The following is a 12,237-nucleotide window of genomic DNA, read 5'->3' as shown; positions in this document are numbered from 1 at the left end:
AGAACGGTTAACTTTGCAGCTAACGCTATATGATCTTGTTGTATTACTTAATCCGGAGAGCATGCAGGCTGTTGATTTTTTTTTTTTCATCTCTGTCTCATTGCAAGGATGGTACTGGCCAGGTCTCATATTTTGAGCCAAAGAGTGTACATGAGACTGTGCCAAAAGGTGACGTTTTCATGTCAGTATGTCCCAAATGACATCACCAGTACATTTTTCATTCTATCTAATCTGTTTTCGTTCTATTTTTTCTAATAACATGCGTTAACAATTGATTGCCAACTGGAATGGAAGAGCACAAAAAGTGTAACTTGATATGTAGTTTCTCTAGAGGGAAAAACATCTTCCACTTTCATGTCAGTGTGTCCCATGCAACATACATTTGCCAAACAGCTATGTGCAAGTAGATTATTTGTTAGTGGTATAGAAAATACTGATCAACAATTAAAGTCAGTTTTCACATTCATTTTCTACCTATTTCTTATTTGTTTATTCTGTTGGCAATGGTGAAATGTCAGCAATCGTGTGTCATTCGGGACAGTAGACATGACACCTGACCTTTTGGCACAGTCTCACATGCTAACATAAAACAAAACAAGAAAAATAAATAAAACCATTAGAAACATGTTTTGACAATATGTTGTAAACATTTATTCATCATTCCTTGATATTTCCACAATATAAAAAATAAAAAATAAAACCATGATAAAAATGTCAAAAGTTGAATCAGTTCTAAAGTTTCTAGAAGTGAGTTTGGATATATATATATATATACCACACTTTTAGGTTCTGTACCTAGAAATTTACCAATTCTATTCCATCTTTTGGGTTTAAAAAGTTCTTTGCAGATATATATATTATACATCCAAAATGATGCCACAAGAGACAAGGAAATATGAGGTTATTTGCAACACCACCAGCAGAGGAAGAAGTCGCTCACTTTGCAGCAGCAGATAAAAAGAATTGTTGAATTTGAAGCAGGAGCAGACACAGAAGTTGTTGAATGTGTAGTATCTGCAGCAGACAAAGAAGTTGTTGAATTTACAGCAGACGATATATTTGTTAAATCTGCAGCAGCACACAAAGAAGTCATTCACTTTGCAGCAGCTCCAGACAACAAGAATTGTTGAATTTTAAGCAGGAGCAGACACAGAAGTTGTTAAGTTTGCAGCAGGAGCAGCAGCAGACAAAAAAGTTGTTGAATTTGCAGCAGACGATATACTTGTTAAATCTGCAGCAGCAAACAAAGAAGTCATTCACTTTGCAGCAGCACCAGTCAACAAGAATTGTTGAATTTTAAGCAGGAGCAGACACAGAAGTTGTTAAGTTTGCAGCAGCAACAGACACAGAAGTTGTTAAGTTTGCAGCAGACGATATATTTGTTAAATCTGCAGCAGTAGCCATGGAAAAAGTTGTCGATACAACCAGTGCAGACGATGACATGTCTGCAATAGGCGACTTTGAAGATCTGCTCCACATGCTATGACACCTGCAAAGACAAAGAATGCAACAATCTTAAAACATAAAGAATTCAGTGTTATTTGAGAACTTCAGTGTAAACACTATAATTATGTCTTCTTTGTTGGTGTTCTTTGCTGAACATAGAACTGAGGGTAAATAAGGTTTAAATTGTCTTTGCATTATGCCAATATTGTTGAATTTACTTCTGTGAATTTGCTAACTTTGATAGCATCATTCTGTGTTTGAATGAAATGCTCTATGTCAATGCTGCCTGGCACGGACAACAGCCCTACCCACCCGTCCACCCCCACCCCACCTACACACACACAGAACACCTTCCCAAAAATGTTCCCCAGACAATGGAATGTCAGTTGGACCTTGACTAAAAATATGTATAGGTAAAGATGTCCCAGCTACAACAAATTGTTCTGTCAGAAGACCTCCTACATGTCGAAATGATGTGATGGCCGACCAGCCAAGAATTACATGTATCAATGACCCTATGCTGAGGCCTGACAATAACACTGCCTTCTCTCAAATATGATTTTCTGTTATATAATAATATGACTGCTGGAACATTCATCTTAGCGTTAAACAAGGATTTTACCTGCAAACACACACACACACACACACACACACACACACACACAGTGACACACACAGTGACACACACTTACTTGGCCTCAACAGCCAGAATGTCGGGGTTGTACCTTGTAGTTTACATCCCTGTGAATGCTTTCTGTTCCATCCTCATGGTAATTCCTCCCACCCTGCAATGAAAGCATTGATGTGTGAATTGCATTAATTACAATAGTCTAAACACACTCAAATCTTTACTTGTTAATGAAGACAGAGAGATAGAGAGTGGGAATGGGGGGGGGGGGGGAGGGGAGGGGGGGGGGGGAGAGAGCAGTTGTCAATCAAACCTTTGAATAGATCATTTTCGAAAATTACTCCCCATGCCTCTCCTGAGATCTCTTATTTACTGTACAGTAATGCATTTGACCTGAAGCTGTAAGATTGAACAGTAAGTGCCCTGGGTGCACATGTGTGGAAAGTATCAGATTGAGAGAGAGAGAGAGAAATTTTCAGATTGAGAGAGAGAGAGAGAGAGAGAGAGAGTAACAGACAGAGTCTAGAGACAGAAAGACACAGAGAGAGACTGAAACAGAGAAAGAAAGAGACAGAAGGCAGGAAAGAAAGAGAGAGAAATCCACCTTTCCAATCGTTATGCATGATATTGCTTTGATATTTGTGACTCGTATGAAAAATAAATCAACAATCACAATGCCAACGGATCGTGAACTATGAATCACAACATTACCTGAATTTCTTCAGTGCTGAAAGTTCCATTTGCCATTCGCCTCAGCGTCACAAGATCTGTAGTGTGTATTCCTGATATGCTGAAGTGTAGCATGTTATCTTATACATGTATCAGCAGTCACACTGACTTTGAAGTTGCTAGCGTGTTAAAAACTGTTACAGAAACTTTTTTTATTTCGATTCCAGTTCCACAGTGAAAAGTTTGAGACTGAGAGTAATGTCCCTTGGCGATCAAGGGAGGTCACTCAGAATTTTCGTTTCTAGTTATCGAAAGACGTAACGGCAAGTTGTGCTGATGAGGAAGATTGGAAACTGGCACTGGCAGAACTTTGCAAGAGCACTATGATACACCAACAGAAACGAACCAGACTGGACAGTCCAATACTAAGACCGAAGGCGCAAGACATAACTGGACTGGTTTCAAGATTTTTACAAACTTTGAGTGAGTATTCGTATTGTCTATGGAACTTGGAAGATAGATTTGCTAATTATTGAGACTAGATCAGATGTATTTTTTATCTCTTGGAATACATGACTGCATGATGAGACTAAAAAGTTTGCTTTGTTTCTTAGGTGTGTGTGTGTGTGTCACTGTGTGTGTGTCACCGTGTGTGTGTTTAGGTGTTTGCTGTTTTTCTTTATTGTTGTTGTTGCCTGAAATGGTGATTTTAACTAAGAATCCTTTTATGATTCTGTTGTGCATATATAAATAAATAGCTTTTATTCTTTCAGATTTATACCACAAAAAAACTGTCTGCATTTGGTGGGGAGGTGCCTTAACTGGTCAAAAGAAAAGTGAGCTGATTGATGGCATGGCCGTTCATCGCATTTGGATGGGAAAAGGCAAAACCAATTTCCATTCTTAAACAAGCTGAAGGTTTGCATTGGAAAACAGTAAGTGGGTTTTTTAAATGAGTTTTCAATGTAACTGACAGAACAATTTGTTGTGTAATTATTATATAATCAGTTGTGTAATGCTTGCAAAACACACACACACACATGTACACACGCATCCCCCATCCCACCGGCCACCCCTTTCCACATGTATACATTACATACACACACAAACTCCAATTTGAACTGTACCTGTTTCAGTGGTGGACCTTTCTGGTGACCTGTAATTACTCAACTGTCTGTTGGAACATATTAGGGAAAATAATCTATCAATGTGCTTTTGTAAATTTGTTGGTTAAATCAGAATTACTTTCAATTCTGTTTCCAGTCCTTTGTGCAAATTCGTATTATTATTAATTGGACATTATTTCTTTCAGATGAAAAAAATCCTGTCTACAATCGGAGAGAGAGAGGTGGCAATGGGAGGGGGCCACAGTCTGAAGGATGGCTGTACCAAAGCATGCAGTTGGAAGGGGACAACCCATCAAGGTTTACAATTATCAGCTTTGAAAGCAGTGAGTACAATTTGGTACATGTATAATTATTGCTTGCAACAGACCCACAACCCACCCACCCCCCCACCCACACTCATATAAATTCATATATCAACCGTTTCTGTTTCAGTGATGGACTGGTATGATGAACTTTTCTGTGTTTAAGTTTAATAACATTTAGGAAAACATGTTGTCATTCTGTGCTTGTTTGTTTTTGTTTTTGTGATAAGGCCTAAAAAAAAAATAGGTGTGGTTACGGTAACCCGACCTACCCTATTTTTTTGGGCCGACCCTATAACTTTTTATTACATTTGTCAAAAAACAACCAAAAAAACCCAAATAAACGAGTGCAGAAAACGCAATGAAAGCGAAAGCGCCCGAGTCGCACACTTATTTCCCTGTCAACTAGGTTTAATTTGTACACGTTAGAAAAAAAAGTTTAAAAAAAAAAAGTGATTGCCTACCTTCCTACCCTATTTTATTTTGGCTATGTTACCGTAACCACACCTATGTTGTTTTTTTTTGTGCCTAACTGAGAATCCTTGTTCTCATTCCTGTGCACATGACATGTATTTATATTGACTTTTATTCGCTCAGATAACAAACAAGTCTGCAATTGGTGGGAAGGTGTCTGGACTGGTGGGAAGAATGATGAGTTCATTGATGACAGATGATTGTACCAAAGTCATTCAATCAGAAGGGGGAAAAACATCGAAGTTTCCATTGTCTGTGCTGAAAGTTCACACTGTTGACCAGTAAGTGAATTGTTTAACTCAGTGTCGTCTTTTTTACATTTAGTCAAGTTTTGACTAAATGTTTTAACGTAGAGGGGGGAATCGAGACGAGGGTCGTGGTGTATGTGCGTGTGTGTGTGTCTGTCTGTGTGTGTGTGTGTTTAGAGCGATTCAGACTAAACTACTGGACCGATCTTTATGAAATTTGACATGAGAGTTCCTGGGAATGATATCCCCATACGTTTTTTTCATTTTTTTGATAAATGTCTTTGATGACGTCATATCCGGCGTTTCGTGAAAGTTGAGGCGGCACTGTCACGCCCTCATTTTTCAACCAAATTGGTTGAAATTTTTGTCAAGTAATGTTCGACGAAGCCCGGACTTCGGTATTGCATTTCAGCTTGGTGGCTTAAAAATTAATTAATGACTTTGGTCATTAAAAATCTGAAAATTGTAAAAAAAGAAAATTTTTTATAAAACGATCCAAATTTACGTTCATCTTATTCTCCAACATTTGCTGATTCCAAAAACATATAAATATGTTATATTTGGATTAAAAACAAGCTCTGAAAATTAAATATATATAACAATTAATATGAAAATTAAATTTTCGAAATCAATTTAAAAACACTTTCATCTTATTCCTTGTCGGTTCCTGATTCCAAAAACATATAGATATGATATGTTTCGATTAAAAACACGCTCAGAAAGTTAAAACGAAGAGAGGTAAAGAAAAGCGTGCTATCCTCCTCAGCGCAACTACTAAACCGCTCTTCTTGTCAATTTCACTGCCTTTGCCGTGAGCGGTGGACTGACGATGCTACGAGTATACGGTCTTGCTGCGTTGCGTTGCGTTGAGTTTCATTCTGTGAGTTCGACAGCTACTTGACTAAATGTATTTTCGCCTTACGCGACTTGTTTTTTTCCTGTGGTGCTTAATTTCAATATCAGTTGTGTAATGCTTGCAACATACACACACACATACACACACACTCTCTCTCTCTCTTTCTCTCTTGTTACAAATTGGGCTGAGACTTTTGATTTTGCATATATGTGGACTTGCGCCTGTGTGTGTGTGTGTATGCGCGCCTGTGTGTCTGTGTGTGTGTGTGTCTGTGTGTATGTGTGTATACATGGGTGTGTTTCTTAGTACATGTATTGTATGTGTTTGTTACTGCTAATGTGTGTGTATGTTTGTTTGTAAGTGTATGTTTTTGTTAGTGTGTGTGTGTGTGTGTGTGTGTGTGTGTGTGTGTGTGTGTGTGTGTGTGATTTAGTTTGTAATCCCAGCCATTGACTAAGAACCATTTTTCCTTCTCTATCCCAGGTTGGTATCCTGCATAAGATTATGACCACTTCAAAGTCAGGGAGCTTGGCCTGGCCACATAGTTCAAACAGAAGTTGAACTCCCTCACCATTACCATCATCATATTCTGTGAGGTGGACTTCACCTACGACCAGAAGTTTGACCAGCGTCAAAGAGCGAGTGCAGGCAGCTGCTAGTGCTACAGGACATCATTGCGCGCCATCTCACTAACAAGATTCAACACCTTTGCTGACCCACAGCTTCTGAATGCTGTGTTTGCAAAGCAGCCCGGCATCAAGCCTCATTTACATGGGTGCCATCATTCAGGACTAACACCAACAGTTCATAAACAAATATTCACTGTGCACACACGTTTGGCAAAGTGGTGCAGAAAACATGCAGTCTTGCTGCTTGTTAATTTTTATTCATCGATGATTGTTTTTCATCTAGCTACTCCACAAAATATGTTAATATCTTTTGTGATAGCAAGAATCTTAATGAAATGAAGCAGAGCGCTATTTTAAGATCTGAGAAACAAAGGGACGTAATTGCTCTGCTATATGACATGTGCAACAAGAGTAAGTGAGATTATGTGGAAGCAATTTTCTTGGCACCTGTGAGAATAACACGCTTTGGAATGAACAAGAGACTTTACATCCTTGTCACACGTGTATGCATTAATAGCGCTTACATCCCTTTGTTTCTCATATTTTGTGCTACTGACTTGCTTGTATTATTGATTGTGCAAATACTTTGTATTGTTTTCATCTCTGATTTTGTCATTAACAGTGATCGCTGTCGATAATGAGTTTGCACAGCCCTATGGTATTTACCTTGATGAACCCATACCAACGCATTGTGATTGAAATTCTTAATTGCTGATCCTGTTATCGCCTTCTGATGATTTTTTTTATCAAGTTCAAACTAGTCAATGTAGCGTTACTTCAATGAGATTAAGTCCACACATAATTTTTGTCTGCCCGATTGATAATACTATGCTGTGGTATTTTACTGAGACTGAAAAATGTGTTGTAATATTTTTTTAGTTCACATTTTCATGTTTTAGCAATTGAAGGAATTTAGTATGCATTGTTCAACATTTTAAAAGTGTTACTGTTATTAAATTAGTATTCACTTATTGAATTGGTAAAGACCTCAACAATTTAAATTTTAAATAAAATTTGTGATCTTGAATTTTCTGTGCATTAATTCAAATTTGTATTTGCAAATGTTATTTTAATGTTTTCAGGAGAACGTAAATTTAACGTTTGCATGTTAACGTTAATTTAACGTTTGCATGTGAACGTTAATTTAACGTTTGCATGTGAACGTTAATTTAACGTTTGCATGTGAACGTTAATTTAACGTTTGCATGAGAACGTTTGATTATGGTTTTGTTTTGGTTAATTTTATGTTTGCATGCAAACGTTAAAAAAACGTTAAATAAACGTTAATAAAACGTTTTATTTTGGTTATTTTTATGTTAGCAAAAAACGTTAAAAAAACGTTAAATAAACGTTAATAAAACGTTTCTTTTTGGTTTTATTTTGGTTATTTTTACGTTAGCAATAAACGTTTAAAAAACGTTAAAATAACGTTAATCTAACCGTTATATTATGGTTTGATTTTGGTTTTATTTTGGTTATTTTTATGTTTGCAAAAACGTTAAATTAACGTTAATTTTAACGTTATATTATGGTTAGATTAACGTTAAATTAACGTTAGATTAACGTTAAATGTTAACGTTAATTTAACGTTTTATCACATGAGCAAATTAACGTTAAATTAACGTTAGCGGTAAACGTTAAATTAACGTTTACCGCTAACGTTAATTTAACGTTAATTTAACGTTAGCATGCTAACTGGGTACTTCCAAGCTCCGTGCAGCTGACAACATGATAAAAAAAACACGTCATTTCAAGTGTGGAACACGCTCATGACGTCATACTGAAAGGTGATGAATTATGGCTTCACCTTGCGATGTTTCATTTCAAACATGGTACAATTTTTAAAGGGGTTTCTTTCTCAGATTTCTGTTTGCCCTCTGTCTGTCTCTCTATGTCTCCGTCTGTCTGACTGATTCAATTAAATGTGTAATTACTTAGTTTTGCAAAAGTCAAACTAAGTAGGATATACCTAATTGATTCAGGTCTCTAAATTCTTATTGTAAAATTGTGAGTTTTATTCAAAACAAATTTAATTGGTGTTTTAAACTCAATAATGGGGCATGCTGTGATGAGTAGAAGAATGTGTGCTTACGAGCAGAAAAAGCCCATCAAAGTCAAGAATCGTGTTTTTCTTTTTCTATTTTCACCTTGTAGCTTCATACAGACACTAAGCAACAGTGTAGTTCCACTTCCAGTGCATATCTTGTACTTTAATTTTGACCATCTGTGTAACACTTTATTGACCCATGATCTGAGCTGTTCACTTTGGCAACATAAACAACAGACACAGATGTCTCCGTCGTGCGATTAGCCGTCCGTGGCAACCAAGAGACTGCATGACAGCCTGATATTATGAGTTATTTCTAATATGCTGACTGTTACTGTTAGCAAATGATAACAAAGCATGTCGAGAAAAAAGATATCAAGCATGAGCCTTTTAGGCGAATGCTGATATCGTTTGTGAGACATGACTGTTGTCATTTGCTAACAGTCCGCATAATTAGAAATAACGGTTTTATTACCGTTTAATTCGACCAAAACAAATTTCGAAGCGACCCCGCGAATTAGACAGAACAGCCGCAATAGGAACTGGAGCGCTCCTACCTGATTATGCCTGGCAGTCAAAGAATTCTCGTGACCTGGGTCAGCCAATCAGAGTAATACTCCTGACGTGATGAATATTCACAGATCAAATGCGTTTGACACACAACAATCTCACAAGATAAACCATGTTCAACATGCGTTTTGGTTGCTTCGCTTTTTCATGTTGAATAGAGAGGGACAGATTTAGAACCGACTCAAGACGGATGGGAAATAACGTAAAGATACATTTGACGTAACGCGAGTGACGCAATTTCACTTGATTTTCCGAACTTAGGTAATTTAGATTTCAAGTGAGCGGGTCGGCATTTCACACTCAGAGGATGGGCGGTACCTTGCTGTTCTGTAAAGCACCCACCGACAAAACTCGCTTATCGGTATTTTTTTTTTTTTTAGATAAAGAGAGTATTATCTGACAGCATTTGAAGTGTCATTCTGTAGAATAAATCACGCTGATATTGTTGATTTACATTTTTACTTTGTTTTGTCAATTTTTAGCTTGATATACAAAAAGGGTCCCTGCCTGAACGTTATAACATTTAACAGGTCACCTAGAATCCGTCCTGATTGGTCAAAAAGCCATATGGGGCACTGAATTGGTAATAAAGGCCTATATATACGATTGTTTTTGCAAAGAGTTGTCTGAGCATAGATTTGTATGTTTTGCGAGCTCACAAACTCTTGCAAGTCTAGCTCCCTTCTTTTTCTCTCCCTACCATACACCCTTCGGGGCTCCGCACGAACGAACCTTCTAGAGGGTCCCGGGACCCCCACTTTCAATTTCTAGAGGGTCCATGGACCCCCTCCGCGGAGTTGTAGAGGGTCCCAAGAGTCAACAGGCCCCAAAGCCTTCGACTTGTGTACTAATAATACACAGTCTCCTTTTCGATGTTGTTCCCGAGTGAAACTGTCTTTGATGCGGGCACCAAACCAAGTTAACAACAACAGTACCTATAGGATACGCACGATAACGGATATTTAGTGCGTCCCGGTGTAGGATCCGGTCCGGTCCCCCCTCTGAAGTAGTCCCCCGGGGGACCAATTCGTGGCAAAAACTGCTCTATAATGGTCCCCCCTTAGACATCCAGCCTCGTTTTTCTTGTTACAATGTTAGTAATGTTACCAGCAATTTTAGAGAAAAGAAAGGAAAGAATCAGAGACTGGTTTCATTCCTTCTTATCAGTATTTATTTCTTATTCATTTTATTTCATGTGATTTTTCTTTTGAACGGCATTATAAATCAGATCTATTTTATTTTCTGCAAAATATAGTCAAACAAAGAGATTGCTGTCTGTGCACTACATAATACCGGACGAAGATATAGATTGAAAATGGCTTGAATGCCTAAGAAAAACGAGGCTGGATGTCTAAGGGGGGACCATTATAGAGCAGTTTTGCCACGAATTGGTCCCCCGGGGGACTACTTCAAAGGGGGGACCGTACCGGATCCCACACCGGGACCCGCTCGTTTTAGGTTTAGTGCGTCCCGGGACCCCCTCCACAAATTCTAGTACGTGTTTTTGGCTTCTAGTGCGTATAGAACGCAGGGACGCGCACGTTGGGGAGCCCTGCGGCCCTCCTCCCGTGTGACTGAATTACACTTCGACCATTAGCAACGCATGAGCACTCAGTTGAGGAAACATGTTCTGCCAGCATGTGTTGACTTTATTTCCTGCTGCGGGACCAACTCCGGATGTCCACTCCATCAAACTAAGTTCTAAGCCAGAATGGTCAATCTGATTTCAGACCCCTTTGGTCGTTGACCGCTCGGACACACGTACGGCCATTCTTATTCATTTGGCCAGGGACCTAATATAGTTTTATGACTTGGCGATATGTGATGTTTACACCCTCGTATATTCGGGCCGGTGTGTACGTTTCACTCTGTCTGTTTGTTTGTTTGTTTGTTTGTTTGTTTGTGTGTTTGTTTGTTTGTTTGTTTGTTTGTCCAGACTTAGATTAGAACCGTCTCTGGTACTTACGGGTCGATTGAGCTGAAATATAGATAAATATAGATATAGATAGCAAAACAAAACCGGTCAAACAAAACGTCAAACCGGTACCCAATTACATAACCGGTACTTAAACCGATAAAAAAAACCACACCTCTGGGTGGCCGAGTGGTAACGCACTTGCGCTCGGAAGCGACAGGTTGCGAGTTCGACCCTGGGTCAGGGCGTTAGCAATTTTCTCCCCCCTTTCTTAACCTAGGTGGTGGGTTCAAGTGCTAGTCTTTCGGATGAGACGAAAAACCGAGGTCACTTCGTGTACACTACATTGGGGTGTGCACGTTAAAGATCCCACGATTGACAAAAGGGTCTTTCCTGGCAAAATTGTATAGGCATAGATAAAAATGTCCCCCAAAATACCCGTGTGACTTGGAATAATAGGCCGTGAAAAGTAGGATATGCGCCGAAATGGCTGCGATCTGCTGGCCGATGTGAATGCGTGATGTATTGTGTAAAAAAAATCCATCTCACACTGCATAAATAAATCGCATAAAATAAAATAAAATAAAATAAATAAATGAATAAATCCCTGCGCTTAGAACTGTACCCACGGAATACGTGCGATATAAGCCTCATATTGATTGACACCTCAAAATGTCGGTAAAGGTAAGCGCGAGTCCTAGTTATGCGAGCCATTTCGGCCTGGATCTGCAACAGTAGTGAGGTTGCGGGGAAGACGCCCGACTACTCAGCACGACGACAAGTGACGGTGACCTTCTTTTTTTCCCCTCACACAGTCGGGACGGGGCCTTTGCGAGACGTTCCGGATGGAAAATGGAGCAATTTGTCGTCGTCGCAAAAACGGAAGATAGAAATTGGTCTTTGCTGTTAAGTCGAGTTCACTTTAATCAAAGTATGTGTTACGGACATATAGATTGTTCATTTTGCAAATAACTTTTGAAGAAAAAGAAACAAAATCTTTGATAGGCGTGGATTTACAGTTTGTTTTGTCGGGTACCATCTCAGATGCTCACAAGTCTTCTCAATAAAGCCGCTATAAACTGTTTGCGCAGAAGACGGACGCGTCCCGAGTAAAAAACCAAGACTAAAGTGACTTTTATTTACATTTCGGCTCAGCAGTCCGGGACGCGTGCTGAAACAACGGCTGCAAAGGCGAAATTTGGTGTTTTTCACGTCCGGGCCGAACGAATGAATAAAATACTCGTTTTATTCTTAACTTGAGATGTTTGGATGGAGCTTTCTTCTCTGTTTGAGGTTCCAGTTTGTGATCGGCTAAAAAGCAAAACC

The 12,237-nt window shown here is 38.9% G+C and overlaps 1 protein-coding gene and 2 long non-coding RNA genes across 4 annotated transcripts in view; 1 reads left to right on the top strand and 2 right to left on the bottom strand.

Annotated features, from left to right (window-relative positions):
- LOC138963869 (glycine receptor subunit alpha-2-like) overlaps positions 1–12,237 on the bottom strand; it is an 88,181-nt gene that overhangs the window by 69,849 nt on the left and 6,095 nt on the right. The gene's annotated exons all lie outside the window — the stretch shown is intronic.
- Positions 141–2,925, bottom strand: LOC138963864 (uncharacterized). The gene is made up of 3 exons (XR_011454947.1): positions 2,786–2,925; positions 2,139–2,231; positions 141–1,489 (listed from the first exon to the last, which is right to left on the bottom strand). It is a non-coding gene; the product is annotated as an uncharacterized lncRNA (long non-coding RNA).
- On the top strand, positions 3,086–7,406 carry LOC138963855 (uncharacterized). Its single transcript, XR_011454943.1, has 5 exons — positions 3,086–3,226; positions 3,517–3,678; positions 4,056–4,193; positions 4,770–4,927; positions 6,234–7,406. It is a non-coding gene; the product is annotated as an uncharacterized lncRNA (long non-coding RNA).

Source organism: Littorina saxatilis, linkage group LG1 (assembly GCF_037325665.1).
Source record: "Littorina saxatilis isolate snail1 linkage group LG1, US_GU_Lsax_2.0, whole genome shotgun sequence".
NCBI classification, from domain to species: Eukaryota; Metazoa; Mollusca; class Gastropoda; order Littorinimorpha; family Littorinidae; genus Littorina; species Littorina saxatilis.
Note: the sequence above shows the minus strand (reverse complement) of the source record. Positions and strands in the feature narration are given on the sequence as shown.